At 31.5% G+C, this 27,934-nt stretch overlaps 1 protein-coding gene across 1 annotated transcript in view; it reads right to left on the bottom strand.

The window, feature by feature from the left end:
• Positions 1–344: 344 nt before the first annotated feature.
• The window catches only part of LOC147070799 (protein FAM177A), a 45,021-nt gene continuing 17,431 nt past the window's right edge, over positions 345–27,934 (bottom strand). The window contains exon 3 of the transcript XR_015070922.1: positions 345–379. The gene's annotated coding sequence lies outside the window, so the exon portion shown is untranslated. The remainder of the gene's footprint in view (positions 380–27,934) is intronic.

Raw genomic sequence — 27,934 nt, 5'->3', positions numbered from 1 at the left:
GGCACACTGGTGTTAATAAGCAAAGAGAACAATCCTCTCGGAGCACGTGGTGCAAACGGAACGACGCTGAAGAGTTCAGATACCTCGTAGTAAAAAGAAAATGCGACCTTGACCTAGGACTATATTCGGTTCAGTGCCAAACGAACCAGAGGTGGCGACGAAAAAGATATTTGCTTATTTTATTTTTAAATTGCTGAATAATTAAGGCGCCTTTTAGATATTCGGTTATTATGATACGAGAATATTAGTTTGATATATTTAGGATTCTTGTCTATTTAGTGGAAGTCAGCGGCGAACAAATTTTGAACATAGATGATATACTGGATTATTTGTTAGGTTAGGTTAGGTTAGGTTATCATTCTTAAATTCATGATAATTGCTATTGTTCCCGCCTTGCTTCCAGTAAACAGACTTGTCCCATAATTGTCATAATGCCAGAAAAGAAAATCTGAACTGTGACGATTCTGAGAATGGACTTCATGGCACAAAAGTCGTTTGTATAACTAATTAACTTCGTCTTACAGGTAGTTAAACTCAAAATTGTATAATTTTGCCTGCTAAAAAGTTAAGTAGGTATTGTAACTTCATTACTTCAGGATACCTTAGTAAGTTTTAGCGAGTTCTATATTATACACGTGGTTAGATATAAATGTATGTAAAAATAAACATTAACGCTTTCGCTGCTGAAGAGATAATGAGATTTTAATTGCCCCCTTTAAAATGCACGTTAATTACATCGATCGGCCGCCTGGTCATTACGCGCCGTGTGCGTCTTCCGCGTCCAAAGTATTAATACGTGGTCACAAGGTTTTTATAAAAATAAAATAAATTTTGTTGGTTATTTATACACTATGAATACAATCTTAAACACAATCATAATATAGGGCAGGCAATACATTGCTATGGAATGGATGGCGGGAACGTGACTTAAGCAAGCAAATTGTTCGCCCGCACCATCAAGTGTTGACTGCTTACAAAAAAGTTTTTTTCTCCCAAAATTGCAAAGATTTTTAAATTCTTACAATTTTTAATTTAATTTTCAGCCACACATTATCATGAATGTGACAGTAGGTACCACTCTACTAAACCTGCTAAAATCCCTGTTAATAATTAAGTATTATAGTTTATTGGGTATTCATCTTATGGTATCTTCTGTATCCAGTCTTCTTTTTTATTTCATTAATCATATTTTTAAAATATGGTTAACGATTTAAGTGAAATATTTTCCAAGAAGTCCTTTATTGGTACTTTCATGATTGAATAAAAAAAAATATTATACATGTAACGCATAGGTGCTACATCATACATATATGAAAAAAAAAATATTCCCCTACAGTGTAGGTACCTCTTTATAATGCAAATATAAGTAAATGAGCTACATATATATTAATGTATTAAGCTTTAAAACACTATCATCTAGATTCTAGACTCCTCTCGTTAGTGAAAAATATAATTAAAGTCCTATTAACACATAACCAATGCATACTTAGAATAATGAAATTTCTTTTGCAATATTTGACAATTACTAAGCTAGAGATTATTTTAATGTTTTTGGGCAAATAATTTTAACGCATATCTAAGTGGAAAATATGGTTACTATGTCGTTTTATATTTCGAAGAAGTTATTCATTAAATTTGACGCAGATGACGCAATTTATTATGAGACGTGTTAAAAGGGGCCACGTAAAAGTTCACACCGTTTATTAATAAATTATGCCAAAGTCATTAAAAATACATAAATTTAGTATCAAACCCAATACCCAAAACCCAGTTCATAACAAAATCTTTCCAACCAACTTAAAAAAAAAGTCTATAGCATAAAGACTCCAACGCACTTCTACAAAAAGAAAATACTACTATTTTTAACATGTAGGAAGGTACATTGGGAGTTTATAATTTATGTTTTTTTTATCGTGGGGTGCCTCTAAATTAGTCAGTGCTTCGGGCACTCGACCTCGTAAAACCCGCCACTGTGCATACTGTTATACATGTGTTACGTCAGCATATAATATATTATATGAAGAGTATTAAACTTATGTTTTTTTTAAATAAATAAAAATCCATACCACCTCCCGTCACTGCGTTCGTTTACATTTTGAACAAGGAACGCGAGCGTGCCAACTTTCCTCCATTCATAATTAGCAACTCCGTCGGCAATCTTTTCCATTCTACTACTACACTTTTCTCTTTCTTTCCCCACTTTTCAAGTAGCAGTACAGCCCGCCTGACGAAGCGATACTGACGAGGCTGCAATTATTATTGCAAAAGATAGATATTGTATTACCAACTACAAAGAATCTCCACCTTCAAAATATTCACGTACACTTTCCATGAACCTCTGCTTGAGTTTAATTTTGTTTTGTTTCTAATTACATTCATTAAATACTACTCATGTCTTTAGCTTTAATTAAGTTACACAGCTCAGTTATACAGATTCGATTTCTTCCCGTGCACATGCAGTAGTATAATATAATAATAGTATAATATTTTTATTATCTATTGTCACTATCGTCACGATTTGACATCCACGGTGGCCGCGCGGCTTAAGCGTTGGACTATCACGCCGTGGGTCTCAGGTTCGAATCCTGGGTCTGGCACGTACACATATTGTTTTTCAATTTGTGTGTGAGTCAGGATATGGACCTAATAGGTTGAGCAAGTGGCTGACATCCATTTCTCGTAAAAAACAAAATCTGTTAATACAAACCTCTACCCTGTGGAGTCCCATATGATCCTATTAGGATCGGACATGGTCGAAAGAAAAAATAAATAAAAAATTGTCACTATCGCCGATAACGTTTATATTGCACCTGTTATATCACTGGCCTAACAAAGGTGTGCAAAGGGGCAACCACCCCGGGCCCAGATCTGGTAGAAGCGTAGAAGTGGAGATTAGTTGAACCTGCAAGAAAAAAAAGTGAACCGAAAATGACATCCTGAAATGACCAAATTGTGGAGAAACGAACCATTTTATGATTTAACGTAGTTTTATCAAAAAAACATCGCCTGCGGCGCAAACGTTTTATCTTTGAAAAATGTGTTTAGGTAGGTAATACAAACTATTACTTTATCGAATATTGTCGATTGTTAAGTCTTTCGTCTGGTTGATTAAATATAAATAATGTTGAATTCCAGAGTTTTTCCTCGATAATCAAGTAACTATACTAATGAAGAATTCTATAATTTTTATACTAACGAAAAATCATGGTTTTTTATACAAGCCAATAATAACTAACTATATAAACACATTCAACGATATAGACAACTTCTTGCACATGTAAATGGTATACCTATCTGTATGTGTTTTCATAATAATATAATATAAAGTTAAATAAACGAATAAAACCAAAATATAATTTACGTTACCTTTTTTCATATTAGGCACTTATTCTTTCAGTAAAATTTTATAATTCGATGTAGATATTAAATAGGCAAAATTATGTTTTTACAAAAATATATTTCATGCATTATTTAATTCAATGACCTCTACCAATTTGCATACCTACTTATTTAAAAAGTACCTCGCTATAGACAGACACTAATATACCCATCAACCACTCACTTTTTCTTCTTGCATAGCACCCTCTCGCTTCACATTATGAATTTAAATCCTTTTGCAAATGTTTTTAAAAAGTTGGCACTCTTGTTATACTCGGATACGGAAGTGCGAGAGTAAATTTTATGTCTATGGAGACGGAATAATCAGCTTAATAACTTTACCGGCCTCTTATTCTTTAGCTTGATTTATGCTAGTGTCATGAAAGGCTAATTTGTATTAAATTTATTGGTCATTGCGACTCAACATTTAAAAATGGAACAGTTTTATTTTTATTTTTATTTGTGGTTGTTGTGTTCATTTTTTATATGAACACACAATTTTTAAACATTTTAATAATGAAATACGGTTGCACAAGTAAACGATAGGCAGCTATTTTTTTTTAATAAATTTAAACAATTATTTTAAAATACAGATTCCTAGTTACCTACAGCAGTTACCTATGATGTAATTGTTATTTTTATATAATATCGAAAGTAAATGCATCTTGAAATCAGTCACATATTGATTGATTGTAAATAACAGCTTGCTTTCTATGAAAGAAAGCATTAGTGACAACATTGCATACAGAGATTATTCATAATATTGTGTTTTTAAATATTATTTCAGTTTGCACTTTTTCGATAATGATTCCTAATATATCTATCTAGTTACCTATTTTTTTTAATTAGACCAATAATTATTAAGTAGTGCCTACAGAACAGATTAATAAATTGAATTCCGATAGGCTATACCCCAATACACTAAATTTTAAAACAGGGTTTTGAATGTTTGAGTGTCCTATGAAAATTAACCACACATTATAGAGAGCAATAGTGTGTGTTGCAATCTTCAAATAACCAATAATGAATTTGAAAGCGTATTCTTAATACGTGTTTACGTTTATCCCATATTCTTTCACACTCGATATCGGTTGCATGTTAGGTACTCCACATCCGTTAGGTACCTATTTCAGTTCCCATTATTTATGAGTATGTATGTAAGTATGTTTTTAATATTAACATTAACTGAATTATACCCATTAGTTATCTAAATAACTTGATGTACGGTTTATAATATGTATGTATTAACTATGAGATTTAACAGCAATAATATCATATTCAATGAATAAAGTCATCTTACATTCTGGTTCCTTTAATTTTCATTAAATGAACCAACCCGCCAAATAAAGCCCAACCGACCAAAAACTATATGATTTACGAGCAGCCAACCTCCAGAAATTAAACACAATTTACCGTATTCTAAATTCAAATACATACGAGTGAAAAGAAAATATCAATATGAAGGGGCTACCTAAATATTGACTAACAATGTGTAAACCGAAGGGCCAGAGAGCACATAAACACTGTTCGCGGACGCATGCGCTAGTTTGATTTATGAACTGACCAATGGTCATAAAGTACGCGCAATCCTTTTACTCTATGGGCGTGTGTTCCGAAATTAAATTCTAAAGTGCGCCGTATGTGCTATAAAATAACATAGGGACAATATTTTACGTAAACCACGCAAGGAACATTCCACGCAACATGTCAAACCCTAAATATTTTTGATACCCATCAATTATAACTCTTTGATTATTTGAAGAAAAATCTGTTTTTAATTAATCAGATTGCCACTAACTCTAGCACACTTTAAATGTAATAATTACAAAATAAAAAGAACTTTTTATGTACAACGTTTTTAAATTTTCTGTTGAATTATTATGCTCAATCATATATACTCATGTACTTGATATGAAGTAAATAAAAAACAAACAAACAAATATAGAATAAGTACTGAAATGTTATTTTGATATTTCATTTTGATTTCCATAGTAACGCACGTATATATTAATAATTTAGTTGCTAGGACCACCCTCTTAGCAACCAATAATGGTATTTTACTTTTTCCGGATTTTTCTGAAATAACTCTCCATGCAAAACAGAATTAACTGAAAATGAATTCAATTCTGCTTAAAGATGACTAAAAGTGTTAAAAGAATGCATTGGCATCGTATTCTGATATATTCTAAAAGTTTCAAATGTCTAGCTAGTCGGAAAGTTAGTTAAAAATCGATTGCAAAATTTGTACTGGACAAACAACCACCGGACAAACAAGAATACGAGATAATAAAAACGTTGTAAAAAATAAATGTATGTCATACTAGGTTTTCAGATTAGTAAAAACAATATACTTAGTTGGGTTTTGAATGAAAATCATGGATATGTCTGATTTTGATACATACCTATGCATGAAAAAGTTGCATATTATGGACAGTTTTAACTGAATGTGCAATATCCGGTAAAAAACTTATATTTATTGAATTAAATAAATTTTTAATGAAACTATTATACAAATTTAATGAACATCAAACGTCAAAATTGTGTGACTTGACAGTACAAAGCACAACTATAAATACCGAGATCAATGAGTGAAAATACCAGTGGATATTCATATTGAATCAACCCGTTCATTTTAGGTGCGTTTTGCGGGACAACTGTCATTTGTATATGTGATAGTCGTTAGTGATTCGAATATAACATTTAAGCTTAGGCGGCTCTCGTGGTGCAGTGGGTAAGGCGCTGGCCTTCCGCCCGAGAGTTCTGGCTTCGATTCCCGGTGAGGACACAATATTTATGTGTTTTTCTGAAAGCCTGGGTGTGATTGTCCAAAATTACTAACAACCACCTTGTACGAAAAAGCAAGACATAGTTATTAATAATTCAAAAAAAAAAAAAACAACATTTAAGCTTAAGCCTTCAAAGACTATGAATCCATTCCTAATTGAAAATTGTCATAAAATAAAATAAATACACTTTGATACAATAATTATTCTAACATGATATTGCCGATTAAATTTAAATGTTTATGAAGGAAGAATAATTAACTTAGAGAAGACAATCTGAAACGCTGTTACAAAACACAATTTTATATTTTATAAAAATTGCTCTATTTAGTTCATTAACTGGTTATTTGATGCCTTAATTTTAATAAATTGATACAATAAATACCATTTATCTATTAATTTAATAGGTACTTGAAACTTCTTTACGTAATAACTATTAAATAAAACTACAATATAATATTATTTCCCATTGTATAAATTTTTTATCATTTTTATATTGCACACTATCCATCAAACAAAGTAATATGTGCCTTTGAGTTTGAAAAATATATCTAGGTATAATTAGATTGTAGTGCCATTATTTTTAATATAAACATGGATTTGTATTTAAATGAAATACTGTCACATAAACACTGTTGCACAATATTTGCTCGTGTAAACCGACAACAAAATATTGCCAATTTTCATTACTCTGTGTTTATTGTTAGAATTCTTTTCACAGCTTTAAAAAAAATAAGCACGAGTTGAATTATATTGCAGAAGCTTTACCGGTTTTTCAGCGATCCAAACAGGTTTTCGGGACCTTCTTAAATATTTAATAAATAAAAAAATGCCTTAACACCATGAATAGGCGCTTTCCAATGACCTAAGCAATTTTCAATTGAGTGAAATTAGTCAATTATTATGTTGTAGAACAGGTACCTACTTACTGGTTTACTGGTTGGCTGGCGAGCTCACCCTTTAATATAATTTTATACCAGTTTCATATATACCGGTAAATTGAATTTTACCCAACTGTATATTTTTAATACGCACCTATTTCAAAATTGGAATATTTTATAATAATTAGTCAGTGTTGCAAACAATAATAAAGACATGCAGAAATCTATAAGTAGTGTAAAAAAAACAAATAAATATAAACGGGAAATAAAGATAGGTAGGTAGATATGTGCGATACTTGATTGCAGCATATTAATCCTTTTTTATGGTAACTTGTGGTCGATCGCTACTAATAGGAAATTGATTAATTTTGATAGTATTATGATTAGGGAACACAATCAATGGGAACTGAAATACCTAACGGGTGTCGAGTAACAAGCAACCAATGTCGAGTGTGGAATAATATGGGATAAACTTAAACACGTGTCAATAATACGTCATTCTAAGCTTCTCCTTCATTTGACAACTGCTCTGTTGCTGTATTTTAAGGTTTCAAAACACACTATTGCACGTCTATATTGTTTGTTTCTTTTCGTTGGACACGCACATTCAAAACCCTGCTTCAAAATGTAGTGAACCCATCTGAATACTATTTATTAATCTGTTCTGTGATTATAATCTGAAAATTGGTATGTAAAATATTATTTATATCCATTTAAATGTTTCTATGTAAATACCTAATTATCTATCGCCATAAAATATCATGAAATGTTTAAAAACAAAAATTACAAAGCTTGATAAAAAAAAATATATCACATAGTGCAACCCTATAAATGTAAAAAATAATTAAAATAATCAAATTACAATCGAATTGAATGCAAAAAAATCCTCATTAGTAGATATACATATAATCTGTAACGTGTTTTGTGGCATAGAGGCCCGACGCACTGACTGATTTGGAGACTCCCTACAATAAAAACTAACAATTAATTCAATTAATCAATCAAATAAATTCACGCATTCAAACGATAAGCATAGTAGGTATAATTATTTGATACGTGGTTTGATTGAATTTCAATAAATTTATTCGCGTACACAGACTCTTTTTCTTATAAATTACCATACATACAGTAGTAGACCTACCATTTTTTGATAAATAGCTTACATGAATTTATTCGGTAATATTTTACAATCATAAGAAATAGGCATAATATCATTTAAATTTTTGTATAATTTAATAACTTTATGACTAGTTCGAACTATTTGGAGGCACCCTATTATTTTTTCTGACGAATCGGTTGCGTAATTTACGCCAAAGAATATCGCATACTTACTGTCATATACTTATACCACAACCCAGTGGCGAAGGCTCCATACTAAGCGATTATTTAAAGCTTACCTTCTATTTTCAAGTATTTAATTTAAATAAATAAATATCTATATTGTAGGTTATAATAAAAATATTGTTTGTCATCTATCGTCGTTATTTATAAGTAGAGCGTTTAATTTAGTCAAGTTTCGAATCAAAAATAAATGACGGAACATCACAACGTGAGTGCTATTTTTAGAATTATTTCAACGATAATCCAAGCCGAATTTTCTACCGCAATTCAGTTGCCAACTTCATGCATGTCTGCGTTTTTGTTCCTGACTCGGAAGCGAAAGCAGACAAGCTTATGCTCTATGTTGATTTGTTTATTGTCTATGCGTATCTTTAAAAGCAAATAATAAATAATAAGGATGATTAAAAAAAATAATAACTATTGTGTTCGATCACATATAATTTATAAATTGTTATTAAAAATAAATATTGTATTAATTCGCGATTATTATTTAGGTTACTTCAGTCATAGACAAACATAACATGCTAGTCACAGTTCATGTCATTTTGACATTTCAAAGCGGTGATAAAGGTTTATTTTATAATACAAAATTCAGTGTGTTATGTACTGTGTTTTGAATGTGGATAAATTATCTCATATTGTACCGAAATCATTCGCCAGTGCTTTAAATATATAAGTATTTATTAAATTGTATAGTGTCCCGATAGAAAATGTGCGAACGATTGCATTTTAAAAAAATCATTCCCAAGATTGACGTTTCTTCAAAAATTAAAAATGATCAAAGCTTGACCTTCCAAGGGTTCATTTAGATTTGAATACAGCAAAAGAACTTATATTAGACATTTTCACAACAATTTATATGATAAATATTTGTTTTTAACTGGCAGTTATACATTAAACAAACTTTTTTCTTGGCGATGCGTATTGTTTGGTAAAGAAGAGTATGCGTGGAATTCTACTGCCATAAATGATTTAAATAATTTGACAAATTCAGCGGTGAAACCTATGACCAGTGTGTCGTTGTCATTAGTGTGCACCTATTCATCAGTAGTAATATCGTAAGTATTATCTTCTTATTTCCCGTAAGTTACCTGATAAGTGTGCTCTTTTTCTCTGATCTCCACAGCTTACCTCTTTCTTTCTTAGTCACCCTTCGCCACTGCCACAACCATTGGTTTTTTTGTTTCAGCAGACATTTCAATACTTAAGTACGTAATCCATTCGATAAAAAAACTTGGAAGTAATTACTTAGGTATATAAAATTGAGCATTTAACTATATACCTAATACACATTTGGTGATACACGGAATTGATTGTGAGGGAATATGTGTTTTTTGTTTTATTATCTTGTGAAAATCATCTATTTTCAGTTACCGTCGGCAAGGGGTGTAGGCATTGACTTCAGCTAGACGCCGACGGTAAACTATTAGAACAAGCTCAATAAAGCATTTAAATAATATTGGATAACTAGATTTCACCGAATAAACTCAATAAACAGTAATAATTCATTGAACATAATATATTGTATTTTATTGAATAATTTCTAAACTTTCGTAAAAGCATTTTTCGACATTTTTTTTACTACGCGACAAATCATTTAAAGTTTTGTTTTTTGTATTGCATTTGCTTACAAGTAAATAATTACAAGATAAAAAGAACTTTTTATATACAACGTTTTTAAATTTTGTTGAACCATATACACTTGAATTGACTAGCTTAAACGATCAAAAAAATTTGTACTTGACATGTCATATTGATTTCCATAGTAACGCACGTATATATTAATTATTTAGTTGCTAGGACCTCAGAGCCCTAGCAACCAATAATGGTGTCGAAATAACTTTTCATACAACACAGAATTAACTGAAAATGAATTCAATTCTACTTAAAGATGGCCAAAAGTATTAAAAAATGCATTGGCATTGTGTTCTGATATATTCTAAAAGTTTCAAATGTCTAGCTAGTCGGGAAGTTAGTTAAAAATCGATTGCAAGATTTGTACCGGACAAATAAAAATACGAGCTAAGAAAAACGTTGTAACATTTTAAAATAAGCACCTACCTAACGGATAATTTCTAATAATTTTACGGATATTTATAAAATTAGTTTATTACTTGGTATTCACCAGATATAAATATTAACAAGTAGGTATATCAAATTTATTTCGCTTACATGGAAAACTTTATCAAGTACCTAATACTAAGTGATAAATTCATTTTATAAATTGTTACCAAGTAAACGCAGATCTTCTTGAATAAGTAGGTATTATCTTTATTATTATTTTAAATAATAGAAAGATGTTGAAAAAAAACCTTTTTATTGAGATGAAATTGAATCAAAAAAAGGAACACTAGTCTACTGTTTAAGTTAGCTACAAGTGACTTCGCATTACTGATTCATTTACAATAAACTTCACTTTCATAACATTTATTTTCCAATTTGCATGTCGTGTACAAAAATAATCCGAGTAGCCAATAATATTCTTCAGCGTGATTTTTTGGTAGAAAAATCTGGTAAAATTTTTGTAAAACCGTTTATAACTGTTGTAGTCGAGTAAGAAATCACACTGAACATACAAAAATGGAAGCCATTTATTGTGTCATAAAATCGGAATACAAACTGAAAGATGTTAATATTTGTGGAGTTTACTAACTAACCTTGCTTCATGCGTTTGATAATTAATAATTTCAAATATCATAACATAGGTAAATAACGTCTATATTTATAGTGTATATTATAGTGTATATTATAGTGTATATACATATACATGTATATTCAAAATTCGTTGGTATGAATTCATTTCTATCATTTCTATCAATCCTATCTTTATTATATTCGATCTACCTATCAATATGACAGAGAAAATACCACTACATATTTTTTTTTTGTAAATTAGCATCAATGTTGTTATATTGCTTTGTATTCTTTTCGAATTGAATTTTTAAAAAACTTACTATAATTTGAATTTAGAAAATATTACCAAAATGTTAATTGAATTCTAACTGCTGATAAGAGCACAATACAAATCATATAAAAATAAATATATTCTATTCACAGTCGTTATTTTCGAAAATTAGAAACAAACTATAGTAGGAACGTACATACTATTGTAAAAACTAGAATATTTATCTAAAATGTATATTTTAAGAAATTCGCTTTAAATTTCTACTATACATAATATCTTTTTAGCATACTAACATTGTATATATCATGCAATAGTACTTGGTAGATAAGTACTCTATAGTATATAATATATTATTATTAATTTGCATATTTTGAAGGTCATTCTATATACTAAGTTGATGCATTTAAAATATTTAAATACATCAACATTTAAAACGATTTACCTGCATAAAAATTAGCATGAATTGCATAGTAATGTGAGCGTCCATTTTTTTTATAGATTCGCAAATGCCTATCTACCTATTTTTGAAGGGTAGTTTTCAACCGATCGCAGCCTGAATTTGCATACCGTTTTTAATTTGCTTTGTTGCCATTACCGGTAGGTGTACGGTTCAGGTAAAAAACCTATTTTGATACAATGAACGAGTGAACCTTTTTTTGCAAATAGAGCTCTAGATTAAATTATAACATCTGCTCTCATTTGCATCATCAGGCATTTCATATTAACCACTTCCCAAACTTCAGCTGTTGTTAAATATTTTTATCAGTATTAATTAAACATTACATCAATAAATATTACTAATTTATTTTTGTCACAGAGAAACATAAAATTTACACTAGGTACTAGGTACGTATCACTACTTACCTATATCTAAATATGTATTTTTTGAATACTTCATACTAATTATTAGAATAGTATCAAATTTATATTGACATTGCATATCTTTTTGTTACATTTATTCATTGTATTTTAAGCTACTAAACGTCTCGTGATGCTGTATATCGTGCGGTTGACACGTTAATTTTCATATACTTTTAAATCTGTGTAGTTGTTATTACGTTAAGTTTATAATCATGTTTGTTTTAATTAATTTTACCTGTTATTTGTTGGCAGCTAAGATAACCAATTTTGAAATAAATCAAAGAAAATTTCCACTGTCTATATTATATCTTTACGCTATTTTATATGCGGTTTTAGTGTAAGTACCTAACAAGTGTGTTGGGTGAATAGCTGACAACTATTGCTCGTTTAAACACTGTTAATATAACGTCCACTCAATGGAGCCACATAGTATGAGACAAGGTAATTTACATTTTCTGTACTGTTTTCATATAACGATTACCATAATAGTATATGTATATGTACTATGGGCGATCCGACAAAAATAGTGCACACTTTTTCAGCCATTATTATTTATTTTCGTTGAATTAAAAATAGGTAGGTACATAATATTACAGATAGTGTTAGTTGATTTTTTTAAATTCATTAACATGCCTAAACCAAACCATAACATATAAAAAATATTTTATAGACAGCCGAATATTTTTTGACTGTTATTTATTATGGCTTGGTTACTCAGTGTTTACAAAATATACGTTTGATTTACAAAGCTTAGTGTGCACTATGTATGTCGGATTTTAACAGCCTATCTCCACCATTCATCAGTGCCTAATACTGACTTATGAATTTCAAAAATTACTTAACTAATTTAACAAAATAACAATCAAATTGAATCATAATAAAATAATCATAATTTCACTCTAAATATTTAGAAAGTAATGTCTGGCACAATTAAAAAATAATGTGTTGTTTTTTTAAGTATGTTCCTAATTAATTATAAAAAAAATGAAGACGCGTTCTAATATTTAAAAATGTTACTAGTTTCTGTTTAATAGTTCATAGTATTATCCACAGATGGCTGATAGTGAGTTTGAATAACGAATGTAAGGCTTAACACCAAAGAGGACTTAATAAAAATATAAAAGCATAATGCTCTAGCATCAGACGAACGATCTTGATAAAAAGGGCTAACAAATGAAAAAGGTGTTCGCCAAGTCTCTACTATAATAAATGAAACGAAAATAACACAATAAGGGATGAGTACTGTTGCATTTAAATAAACATCAATGGCGTCCGTGGTATGCCGTATAAAACAACGTACTATGTACTAAATTACTTTTATTCGTACTAACATTGAACATCTTTGTAAAATTTAAAAATTTTATATAAGTATGTATTTGTTAATTGATTTTAATGACAATAATTACGAAGAATTACTGTTTAATTATGAAGTTTATATTTATTTACTAGAGATGATAAGTTTCTAGTTATAATAATTTATCATCTATCTACATAATATCTAAAATATTATAAAGAGTCAGGCAGTGTTTTTTTCTCCATTGCCTCTACTATCAAATGAAAATTTTGGACGACTCACAAAGAGTTTTCTTAATAAGTATATTATGTTTACGAGTAATGATAATTACTCATTTTTTCAATATATAATGTCCACGCTCTGGATCCGAACACACATTAAAATCAAGAATTTATCAAATGCGTGATTCAAATCCGCAACCGATGGCTTCAGAAACGGACAGTCTGCCACTCGTCTATCATAGTTGGGTAGGGTAGGTAACTGTTTAATTAGCTCTATTATTAACTAACCTCAAGTGTTCCATCGCCGTGGCTGACCTTCTCTCTTCCTACAACGCTGCTACAAAAGCGATCTACGTACTATCTCACATGACCGAGGGAAGTGGCGTGACGTAAATATTATATTTACCGGCTTCATGACTAGTTTCACTAAGTCGTTTATTCATATGTCTTTTATCTTACTCTAACGCATATTGCGGAGATTAGACGAGTGCTTATGATTAATTTTTGTTCAGGCCTTGACAGAATCATTTGTTTTATAGAATTATTCATTGCATGCATTCTAACAGGGTGATTAACGTTGTAAAATATTTAAAACATTTAAATTGTTTTAGTTTGAAGTAGGCACTGAATCAAATTATGATTGTAGTTGGTACGTATTACTACGAGTATAAACCACGTGAGAAGATTGCAATTGATTTTTTAATTTATATTATTAGTTTTACTATCGGAATGTAAATATTACATTATAATGCACAAAAATGTTTATGTAATAATATTACTAAATATAAATTTATTATTCACCGCCATCACTGGCTGGGCAATGGCTACCGGAACCAAACCGAAGAAACCTTTTTTTGCAAGCTGTCCAACCTTTTTTGACCATCGCTTTCCATTTTGAAAACAATCATAATAAATCTGGCAGATGTTATACGTGGGCACTTTTTATTTCGCGCATAATTATAAATTCGCGATACAAAACTCGTTCTACGGCATGGCAAAAAAATGTTTTTGTTACGACTGAAATAGCACGCGCTTTAAAAACTGGACAAGAATAACAATAACATTAATATAATAATGGGCAGGTATATCTACGGTTTTGTGATTAAAATATTTAAGAATTCAATATGTACCTACATAATATTCTGATTCCAAAATTGAGTAGCCATATTACATTATTTTAAACATGTAATATTTACTCTCCATTAATTTACATTCTACATCATTTTATATATTGTATAAGTACGTAAGTATGAACAAACATCAATAAATCACTTTTAATGTCAAAAAACCCGCGATTGCCGTATGTTCTATTTATTTAAAATACTAATAGCAACTGACAGTACTTACTTGTTACAAATTTATTAATCAATATTAGTTATTTTGTTTTCGCCATTTGGCAAATTTAGGCCCTCTGTCTACTCTAGAGGTAAGCTATTAATATTCGACATTAATGGTACACACTGAACTTTGTCAATCATACTTATTTGTTTTCATTAAAGTAAGAATACAATTTGCAGATGGCGTTGGTTAGTTTTTAAATTTCAATTAAGCCCTGCCTAAACTAAACCATAACAATTTTGGTATGCTTAGGGCGATTACTGATGGTGTTAGTTAGTTTTTTTAAAAATCATTAAGCTCTGTCTAAACCAAACCATAATAGATAAAAAAATATTCTTCTATCTATAAAATGATGTATGGTTTAATGGCATAATTTTAAATATTTTATAGATGAACGAATATTTTTTTAACTCTTACTTAGAACAAGCATGGTTTAATTAAATTTAAAAAAAAAACTCGCAAACACTATAAGTATACTTACTCATCGTAGTCTTAGTTTAAAGAAAACAAATACGTTTGACTGACAGAGTTTAGTGTGGAATATTTATGTCGGATCTTGTCATCCATATAAATATAGTAATCTTCTTCTTATTGTGCCATCCCCTAGCGGAGGTCGGCCACCATTAAGGCGATCTTTTTGTCGTCTGCTACCCGGAACAGTTCAGTGAAGCTGCACTCGTACCAATCACGGAGGTTCTTAAGCCACGAAATGCGGCGCCGTCCTCTGCTACGCTTCCCATTGATCTTTCCTTGAATGACATGTTGGGGAATGCTGTATTTTTGTCCTCTCATAATGTGGCCGAGGTATTGTAGTTTCCTGGTTTTGATACTACGTAGAACTTCTCGGTCCTTCCCCATTCGATTGAGAACTTCAACATTTGTCACCCGGTCAGTCCAAGGAATTTTGAGGATGCGTCTATACAGCCACATCTTGAAAGCTTCAAGTTTCCGTGACATCTCTTGGTTTAGCGTCCATACTTCCATACTTCCATTAGTAATTATAGTAATAAGTACCTAAATCTATATGAGTAAATAAATACTAAAAGATTTTTTTTCTGGTATTGTGAAGCTTTGTGTTTTTCTTTTTCAGTTGTATTTTTACCATTAGATACATAACGTTTGAAGACATGGAATAACAAAAATCGGCTTTTTACGACCGATTACTATGAAATAGTATAATATAAGTCTTACCAATTATAATTAAATAACTATAAATGTTTGATTTATTACAAAATTTACTTTGACAGAGTGATGTTTCTACAATCAAATTGAATTACCTACTTATCTAATGAATATTAATATTCTATTCATTCATAACAACTGTAAACGTAGCAAATTATGTCAATTAAGTATCTACATATAATTCATCGAGATGCTTTAATTTAAAAGGTATGTAATAAATAAATATCTTAAAATACAAGACAATAACATTTTTAGTAGGTACTCAATTTAATTATGAATATTATACCAAAAAATCACGAAAGCTCAGGAGTCTACGCTAGCTCTACGTTGTTCATATAAGCTACGCCATACATCGGCCTCTCATTGTCAAGCATTGCGAGCGGGCTTGGGTCAGGTCGTAGACCCAGGAAGGTTAGCCGGGGGTCAAGCCAGGTACGGGGATGGCCCCCTTTTCCTTTAAATTCCGGGGGAGTGACCCCGGCGACCGCACGCTTGCCATAACAACCCATTTATTTGGCGAAATATTAAATTAGGCGTAAGCTCGGGACATTCTTTGACAATTTATTACAATCGCCAGAATCTATTTGGTGAAAAGTGTTTTAAAATATAGATTTTTATTTATGACTCTTTTTAGAATATGTTTTGAAGGCATTTCGTTGAAACAATTATATTTTAATATTTATTTATTATTTGTAATAAAGTTAATGGCTTCATCATTAGTGATAAATAAATATATACTTAATAAAATACTAGGTTTATCAGTGATATTAATACGTCATATTTTAAACAGTATTTTAAAATAACTAATAGTTAAGGGGATGCAACACAATGTCAGTTTTTGAAATGATCACAAATATGGCCGTACCGAATTCTGGAGGTAGGCTGTTAAGATCCAACATAAATAGTGCACACTAAACTTTGTCTATCAAACGTGTTTGTTTTCATTGAACTAAGACTTCAATGTGTATTTAGTGTTTGATAGTTTTTTTAAGTGCAATTAAACCCTGCCCAATATAAGCCATAATAGATACCTAATAGTCAAGAAATATTCGTTTGAAAAACTTTTGGCAGTAACCTCGCGAATTATTTAAGTACACCCCACATATTGGAATCGCATATAATTTTATAAATATCTTAAATGCCTACAAATATTCTTTGCCTAATTTTATACGTTGTTTATGTTTTTGTACTATTTTAAGTATAAAAAACGTAGGTACGAAATATAATTACTGTTACTACTTATCTTTAATAGATAAAGATATTAAAATTCTAATTGCAACAATTAATTATTGTCAATGATTTATTTATCTATCTAACGTAAAACAGAAACTATATTTCCATAGAATTGGTTTCAATTATTTCAATTGAGTGCCTAATATAAACCCACGTAAATCATATAAATATTTATACCTAGTAACAGATTTACCTGCAAGAGGTATTAGGCACTTGCAAAATGTTCTTTATTCAAAAAATTCGTCTTACACCTATTATTTTAGTTACACATATATTTTAAATCCAAATCCAAGTATAGCCGCATGGCGCACGTTTTATATGAAAATCGCAATTAAGTTCATACGAGGGGCAAGGTAGGTATAACTCGTAGCGTTTGTCTCCGTGAGATGCGAGTTCACGATATAGACATTCCTGCGCAAATATGTGAAAATGACAAATAATATTCTCAGGTGATACTTACATACCTGCACCGCCAGTCCATATTATGCAGACAGGGATTTACGTTGGAACGTTTTAGTTGTAATTTTATATCTTAAAAATTAACTCCTATTAAAACTTGATAGAACGATCAATAAAACACACATTTAATTGTTTTTTATTTCTAAAATATTGTTTAGATATTGATAAAGGAAATACTACTATTAGTACTTACCTATTTTTTTATTATTATTACCACGTTTTTATTAGCTCGTATTCTTGTTTGTCCGATACAGATTTTTTCTTGTTTGTCCAAGATTTTTAACTAACTTCCCGACTAGCTAGACATTTGAAACTTTTAGGATATATCAGAACACGACGACAATGCATTCTTTTAATACTGAATTGAATTAATTTTCAGTTAATTCTGTTTTGTATGTTTCGGAAGAAATTCGTTAAAAGTAATATTTACTACTCACTATATTATTAGTTACTAAGGGGTCCGAGCAACTAAATTATTAATATATACGTGCGTTACTATGGAAATCGATATGAAATGTCAAAATGACATTTCAGTATTCTATAATATTTATTCAGTATTTCTATCATGTACAAAAAAAAATATTTATTAATACATAGAATTTTCAAATTTTCAACAGAAAATTAAAAAACGTGGTATATAAAAAGTTCTTTTTATCTTGTAAATATTATTCGTTCTTTTCCAAAATTGTATAAAAAATCAAGACCGGTTTCGCTTTACGACACTTTCAATTGACCCAAGTCAAAAAACGTAACAATAATCTGTTACATACTGAGTGAATTTTTGATAAAAATGCTCCATAATAATATTCATTGCATAAAATGTTATTATTATTATTCTATTTCTTTCAACTAGGTTTATTCACGAATAATTGTTAAAAACCCTAATTTTAAAATAAGCAGGTACTTATTTACATAATTTTAAAACACCTATGTGGGTCTATTCTATAAACAAGGCGGCTATATGCGGCTATATGCGGCTATCGACGGTAGTTTATCATATTTATGTATTTAGGTATTATAATTGTTACAATAAGTTAGCCGTCTTAACTGTCGAAACTGTCTATCTCGATCTAGTTAACACAGGCAAAAGAGGGGCTGTTAAAACATAGCACTTTTTGATAGTTTTGATGGTTAACTTATTGTAACAATTAACCGCCTCAATACCTACATAAATATGATAAACTACCGTTGATAGCAACCTTGTGTATAGAATAGACCCACTGATAGGTATATTATACGGACATACGGATATAATTTTGAAGCCTTATTATCCTTTATAATTATTTTAAACATTTGATGACCACATAAAGTATTTTTATAACATAAAATAGTGTTCGTTTAAACCTCTCGCTCTAATGTTTTAGAATATAGGCATATTTCAGTCATCCATGTGCAGTGGTGTTAAGATTTTTTGGATTTATTAACTTTTAAACGCATTTATAAAACCATCAGTAAAATTAATGTTAACATTATATTATAGTGACATATTTACGATAAAAAATATATATTTTATAATCTTTTTGATCCCAAATTTGACAAGAATTAGGCATTTTATTATTCAAAAAAATGGGCACGATTAACACATTTGAAGATAATTCTAAAGATACTGATTATAAGCTATGTCTTTGACCATTCAAATGCGATAAACATCCTTCGAATAATGATTGCTTTATCATAATTATTGACCTAAGAATAAGGTAGTATTTTTTTGAAATACGCTATTTCTATTGGCATTTCCCAGTGGTTAAGCTACAACATACGGCCGTAGCCATAAATTGACAAACGATAAATAAAGTAAGGAATAAGCTCATGTTAACGCGCGTGTTTGAGCATGTACCGTTTTTTAAAAAATATTTTTTTTTATATTTTTTCAAACACGCGCGTTAACATGATCTTACTCCCTACTTAATTTAAGGAATGTCCAGGGCTATGCTCTGAAAATACCATAAAAGCTCCATTTTTACCTACGCTGAGCATGTGGGCCGTTAAGCAGTATTTTATTACAATATAATAACAAAAGCCTCCAAACCATATCTTCACTTTGTCAAAAATATGAGTTAAGGTTATTTTATTTTAAAAGATCTTTTAACTCACCGTTTGTGAAGCTGACTACGTAATTTACCAAAATACTAGATGTATTTTTTCTCATAATGTGGTGTTCTACGAATATTTATCTTAGCTTTAATGTTAAAAATAATATGTTTTTATTAAAACGATATAAAAACGAAGCCCCTAAATTATGACCGCTTAAGGAGGGATATTTCACTCGAGCAAACAGGAACAAATAACAGAATATTATTACATGTCTCGCGACATTTCGTACATTGTCGCAACTCCCGAACTATCCATGCATAATAAAATACATATTTCGCTTTTATTCACCTATGAACTGAATCGTAAAGATGTGCCCAACCAGCCGCTTTACTACGGTTTACGAGTTGAATTTTATTCCATCGAAATAAAGTAAACACTAAGCTGGTGCATATCCCACGAATTTTATTTATCAAACAGTCGTGTCGTTAAATAATACAAATTATGCTTCTTTAATAGTGTTTGTGTAAAGTAAACGTATGTTCATTTTACCACGTTTTTCTTAGCTCGTATTCTTGCAACGCTGCTACAAAAGCGATCTACGTACTATCTCACATGATCGAGGGAAGTGGCGTGACGTAAATATTATATTTACCGGCTTCATGACTATCTTCACTAGTCGTTTATTCATATGTCTTTTATCTTACTCTACCACATATTGCGGAGATTATACGAGTGCCGAATTCTTTCTCACTTGTACTTATGATTAGTTTTTTTTCAGGCCTTGACAGAATCATTTATTTTATAGAATTATTCATTGCATGCATTCTAACAGGGTGATTAACATTGTAAAATCTTATAAAACATTAAAATTGTTTTAGTTTGAAGTAGGTACTGTAGTTGGTACTTATTATTGACTATGAACCACGTGAGAAGATTGCAATTTATTTCACCACGTTTTTCTTAGCTCATATTCTTATTTGTCCAGTGGATGTTTATCCGGTACAAATCTTGCAATCGATTTTTAACTAACTTCCCGACTGGCTAGACATTTGAAACTTTTAGAATATATCAGAACACGACGCCGATGCATTATTTTAATACATTTAGCAATCTTTAAGTAGAATTGAATTCATTTTCAGTAAATTCTGTTTTGTATGAAAAGTTATTTCGTAATAAATCCATAATCCAATCCACTATTATTGGTTGCTAAGGTGGTGGTCCTATAAACTAAATTATTAATATATACGTTCGTTACTATGGAAATCAAAATGACATTTTAGTATTCTATATTTTTGTTTGTTGCAAAACAGCAAAAAAAATGATTTGTTGACAATTGCTTTATTTGTCCTAAATTATTAATACATAGAATTGTCAAGTTTATATGATTCAACAAAAAATTTAAAAACGTGGTATATAAAAAGTTCTTTTTATCTTGTAATTATTTATGTATATTCCTCTTAATCTATATTTTTGGCGCAAAATATCTTATACTTCGGTATACTTACACCTCGATACCCATGGTATCAGACTTTTACGTTTATTCAGTATTCAACGCCTACTAAGGCTAGAGCAGTAATAGTAATGATTAAGGACGGATTTACAATTGGGCTAAAGGGGCTATAGCCCGGGGCCCCCGAATAGATAGAGGTCCCGGAGCCCGAAAAATAATTTGAAATAATAGTGTTAATTAATATATCTCGCAATGATATAATCAAACACCTTTAATTTGTAGGCGAATCAAATAATATCTAATGTACTGTTTAAGCCTTGTGTTGCATTTCAGTTGTTTCATAAAAAAATAAGTTATGTTTTTTAGGGGGGTGGGGGGAATATTATCCCAGGCCCCCTTCAAGTGTAAATGCGGTCCTGCTAATGATTGTTTGAAATTAAATGAAATGAAAATTAAAAAAAAATAATTAAATACGTGTCAAGAATAATACGTCATACGTCAAATACTGACAACAGTTGTAGTTGTAACAGCAGTTACTGCTCACGGTTTATGCATTGACGCTCATTTAATATTGGTGTATTACACACACTATTGCACTCCATAATGCGTGTTTCCTTTTCGTAGGAAACTCACACATTTAAAACCCTGCATCAAAATGTAGCGTATTGAATATGAATATAGCATAGCCTGTCGGAATTCTATGTAAATTATCATTCTGTTCTCTGATATTAAAAGTACAATAAACCACGCTAGAATTCACTCACAACAGCTGTAGATCCAAGGTTCAAATTCCATTAATATCGGCGACCATCTTTTGTGCATTTGCATTAAGGTTTCAACAATATATACTTGATTCCTAGTTGACAACGTCAGGATATCTCAAAATTTTAGTGTTAACATCATTCTTATCTAGCTGCATCTAGAAAAGTATTTTTTTATTATACTTAAATAAATCTATTTTATCAAAGTAGGTAGGTAGGTAGATACACAAGGTTCGAGGTAGGTCTGCAGTATTATTTTTGAAATCATTGATATTCTTATATAAAACAATACAAAGCTTTTTTACCATGTTTACCTACCTACTCTTCAATTCGCTATACAAACAACCCTTAAAAAGTTATGTTAGAATTGCAGTGTGTCATATGAATGTTTTTTTCAAATAAAACTGAAGGATCATTATTCTTTACTTTTTGACAACATACATTAATCACGCATGATTACCTACATATATATACGAACTAACTTATTCATAATAAAAAATACTTTCTTCTTATTAGATGCCTACATACTTTATGTTTTACCAGGTGCGGTTTTCTTTGACGCAACTGGTGCAATCGATTCGTCATTTTTTGAAAGGAGACCTCGAACTAGTTTCAACTGGTCATATTATAATCAATAAATTAAACCAAAATCTTTAAAAAATGCATACATATATCTCACAAACTGAGTACCTACACCTAATATTTTATACATTTTTTTGTGAAATAAGTACGCATCCCTCTTTATTTTTTTATGTTATTTAATACGTGTATGGTATTACATGTTTGGAATGACGAATCGATTGCGTCATGACTTATAAAGTAATTTGAAGATGTAGGTATAAGTTTCATGTATTTCATGACCAATGTAAAAAAAAAATCCTCACCCTAATCCAAATCCGCGTATAAAAACAGGAGACAGATTATTATAAATTTTTTTTTTTTTTTTTTTTCCGACCATGTCCGATCCTGATAGGATCATATGGGCCTCCACAGAGTGGAGGTTTGTATTGACAGATTTTGTTTTTTACGAGAAATGGATGTCAGCCACTTGCTCAACCTATTAGGTCCATACCCTGACACACACAAATTGAAAAACAATTTTTGTACTTGCCAGACCCAGGATTCGAACCTGGGACCCACGGCTTTGTAGTCCAACGCTTATGCCGCGCGGCCACCGTGTAAATAGTATATGTTATATTATCAGAGATCAAATCAATAACAATTATTAAGTACCTACCTACTTATTCCGTATTGTAAAAATACCTTTCTGAGAGTGTATCTAATAATAAGATTAATACTTAGGTGCTTTTGTGCACTTTGGCGAATATTAATCTATACTTAATTTGTTAAAAATATATTTATTTTCGTTGTATCTATCTGTGTGGACGAAATCAGACATCGTTGACCGTCAATTTTTTGGGGACATGACCATGTGCACCCCAATCAGAAGGTCTGCCGTAATCATGGGGGCGATGATGTGTGTCCCGTTGTGATGTGACGCCAGCTCGCCCACTACAAACTATGGGATACAGGCGAGGCCAGGACATCAGAGACCACGCCCCCACCCCCGGCCCGCCGGCCAATCATAGCCCTTTAGAGTACGCCAACCACCCTCACACTACGACATGCATATTGATCTGCGGCGGACACCCCTATGAGACTTTGAATGTATGTGCCCCGCTTCCATACGGCACGGCGATTGCAAACGATCTAACCCTTTTTGTACGAAATAATATTTTTTTTTACAATTGTACCAAATTGAGATTAAGTTTTTTATTGTTCGAACGAGTTGACGGCAGGGTCGCCTTATCCATCCCAGGGCTTACGGATAGGTACTTAAGGACCGACAATCTTTCACGACAAAAATCGAAATTTAGCAACAGGTACCTGTCAATTTTAATGTATACTATTCATTCACACTTATATCCTCACTGGTATAAACACAGACGCTGTAGTACAATGTGTACTTTCAGTTTAATGTTAACACTGCTACATTGCACCACCGCTAAACAACACTCCACCAAAGTTGATCAAACCAAGTTAAAACTGTAAGCTTTGTTTTTATTAAAGTCAAACTTATACACCATACAGAGCATTGTTATAGTATGACTTCTTCTGTCATATCTTTACGATTGATGCACCTAGACTCTTCCCAACCATGTCTTCGCCACCATTATCACGGTGATTGGTGACACGGTGACACGGCGTTGAAACGAGCAGACAGACCACCACATGTTTCGCAGTTTGGAGGATCCCGACATCTTCTTATTGTCCTTGTTCGTAATTTACGTTATTATTCGATTCGTTTTTTTTAAACAGCGAAGTTATTATTGTGCCCCTAAGTGGCAATTTCTTAACGGGCGCCATTGAGGAGGCTGCGTAGTCGTATCTCTCACTTCATCTCGCCATTCTTTCTAACACAATGACTCTAAAATCACTTTGGATGGCCAAAGGAAGATTGCGTCGGTGCATGTCGATATAGATAGTGGATGTCTTTCATCACATTTGTGTTGTGCGATGTACATCGGTAGTACTTCGTTATAGGCCTAGTTTGTAATAATAACAACATGAAGTACGACGAAACTTCATACATTTTCGTTATTCGACCATGCAGAAATTTAAAAAAATTAATTTCAGATCCCATTGACCGGGCACACAAACCTGGGGTCTACAAAGGTTTTAAAGCGGCCCCGGTTGATTTGTGACAAACTGTCCGCTTCTAAAGTTGTCGCGGGTTTGACTCCCGTGTATGGAAAATTTACGTGTTGTTTCACAATGTGTGTTCGGCAAAGCTAATAGGTTAAGTTAGTGAACGACGTGCGAAATTATATTTAACATTATTGATTCAACTGATATTCGTGGTAAACTCAATTAGATCTTAAGGTTGCACGCACATGCCGTGTAAAGATCGAAAAACAATAATTTCGTGTATCTTTAGGAGTAAAGCCTGCATAATTCTTAGACACTGTAGGAAAGATGTACCTACATGTCATTATGGTGCCCTTTCTTTTTTCAAACTAGAAATTTATATACATCCACCATAGACGAGTATTATTGTTAACATCGTCATTGTAAAATTGAGCATAAAGCCATGTTCAGTACATCATATGTTCGTGGATAAAGCACCCTTTCCAATTAATTTATTATTTTGTTAAAACGTGCATTATAGAACTATTCTTTTTTTAATAAATGAAATAATCAAATATATTCCGAAAATTATCCATTGTAAATTGCAATTGACTCGTAATTTGGAGAAAATGTAACATTTAACGTTGATTCTGTATTACATATTATTAATGATAGTTTAACATATTATTTTCTCGATACTTCTCATTAAAAAAAAGAAAAAAAATATTAAAGAAGAAAGAAATAAAAAAAAAGTTGCACCATAATTACACATACCTACATCATAGTAGCGAGAGGTGGAGGTAGGCTGTTCTACATAAATACATAGTGCACACTAAACTTTGTCAGTCATACTTAAGTATTTGTTTTCATAGAACTAAAAATACAATTTGCAGTTACGTAAACCAATAAGATCGGAATTGGTTAATGACCGGACCATATACATAAACCAGTCAATTCTTATCTGGACATGATGGTTTCGCTAACAGGCTCTATGAGCATGGGTTTTTTACCAATTCAACATGTCCATGTGGCGGAGAATTACAGGATGTAATCTCCATCCTCTGGGAATATCCTAAAATGTGTATGAAAAGTGAAGAGCTGCTCAAGTCGCTACAGCCAGCTGTCAGGCTCATCGGACCATCCGACCCGGTTGAAGGCCAATTTTATTGCATTTAGAAAATTTGCGGCGTCATACTGTCAACGTGAAGATATTTTAATTTATTGTTCGGCAGTTTTATGTTAGCTTTTGTTATTTACAATTTTAAATTTTGCTTCTCTTTCCCAAAGCACACTTGGGTATCTCCTGAGACATTCTCAGTCATAAAAAAATACTGGTGCTCATATCCATTGTACGGTCCCATGATAAGCCTAGTGTAGTACGGGGCGATGTAATTATGGCTTGGGGGAAATCAACTACTGTCATACGCACAACATAAAACTGAAGCTATTGTTCTGAAAGGACCATGTAAACTAACGAGGCAGACATCCACAGTCCACATAACAAACATAGGAACATTTATTAGACGCCTCAAAGGTAATTCGTATCTTAAGATTTTAAATTCACGGCCAAACCAAACCATAATCGATAAAAATATTCATTATTATCTATTTTTTTTTAATATTGTATGGTTTGTGCATAATTTTAGAAAAATTATAGATAAACAAATATTTATGACTAATAACTACTGTGGCTCTCACAGCCCGTTCACCGTTCACCGGAGCGCAACACTTCTCATCAATATTGTATTACACACAATACTTTTAAATAACATCAATATAGAATATTGTGTCGTTGTTACTTTGTACGATAAATACGAGGAAAACGATTAGATAATCAAATTCTGAAGTGGATTACTGATAGTCTTTTTAATTCAATCGTTTACATGTTTCTTGTGTTGATTCTCTGACAGCATGGTTAATTTATGATTGTTGGTAATTTTTTTTGACTGACCATCTCTTTATAAAAAAAATAATCGGCTTTCAGAAAATTATCAGGATATATTTATGAAAAGTTGAATGATTAATCAACCCACGGGGACATTTCTATTTAGTAATACCTACTACACCGTTGCCGTTCACCCACTGAAACCAATTAATTATTGACGAACGCACGCGTGTTTCTGAAAACAAACACAATTTCCAAGAACTAAATGCATCCCTTCTACCTGTAGGTATTGGAAAACACTAGTCGTGTTCAAACAAAAATTGTCAAATAATGGTTACTTTCATTCGCTTTACTCGAGTTTATTAGGTATAATAATATATTAGTATTCTTCATAAAGTCAGCGACAAGTTTCTTTGATGCAAATAACACATTCGACTCTTCATATGATTAAAGCCCTTTTAAAACATAATAGTTAAATAAACTATTCATACAATTATTTAATTATACTTACCAAAATCTTAATTATTATTTTTAATTGATCAGCCAGTGCAACGGACCTATTTGTCACTAGTCTGCGGCAAGTTTAACGTGAAACGTGGCCGTTTCGAGAACTACAATACCGGCATAGATCACAGCGCCACGATGGCGGTCATGACACTTCAACATATCATTTTTGCACTGTAAATACGCCACTGCATAAAGCCCCGAAGAAACAGGTGTTCTTTATCTCCTTTACTTTGTTTTCAATTAGGAATCATATTACTTTCTTGAAATATTTATTCGAAAGTAATAATTCCAAACCATGATCATGATCATCCTAATCCATTGTCAGGTTTGCATTCAGTAGTTTTGATAAGATTCCCTATAATATTAAACCTAGGTAAAACTTATTTATTTTTCTTTAAATTAATAATTAGATACGAATATTTCTAACCACCCTGTAGATCCAGCGACGCGGCCGGGCGCCTAGCCCGCCACACAATATATCTACGGACCCGGACCTCTCATCCTTTAACGCAACAAGCGTCGATCCGATTCCACAAACAAAACAACACAAAGACTCTCCCCTCGTTTAGGACTAACGCCGTTCTGCTTCCGCGGCGCGTTGTCGCTTAGGTCGTTTCGTCGCGCAAATTGGCAGGTAAATGGGAGCGGGTTATATTTGTATGCATATACATGTGCTCTTGTAAACTGAGGGTAGTTGTACGATTTCTCTATCCTCCTTTCACTGTTTTGGGGTTTTGGCGATAAAGGGTTGTATTCAAAACAATACGGGTAGGTATTCCACCATTTTCGATCA

This window comes from Rhyacophila brunnea, unplaced genomic scaffold (assembly GCF_057557595.1).
Source record: "Rhyacophila brunnea isolate RB1 unplaced genomic scaffold, BYU_Rbru_1.0 scaffold_21, whole genome shotgun sequence".
Lineage (NCBI taxonomy): Eukaryota > Metazoa > Arthropoda > Insecta > Trichoptera > Rhyacophilidae > Rhyacophila > Rhyacophila brunnea.
This window is presented reverse-complemented; position numbering and strand designations above follow the sequence as displayed.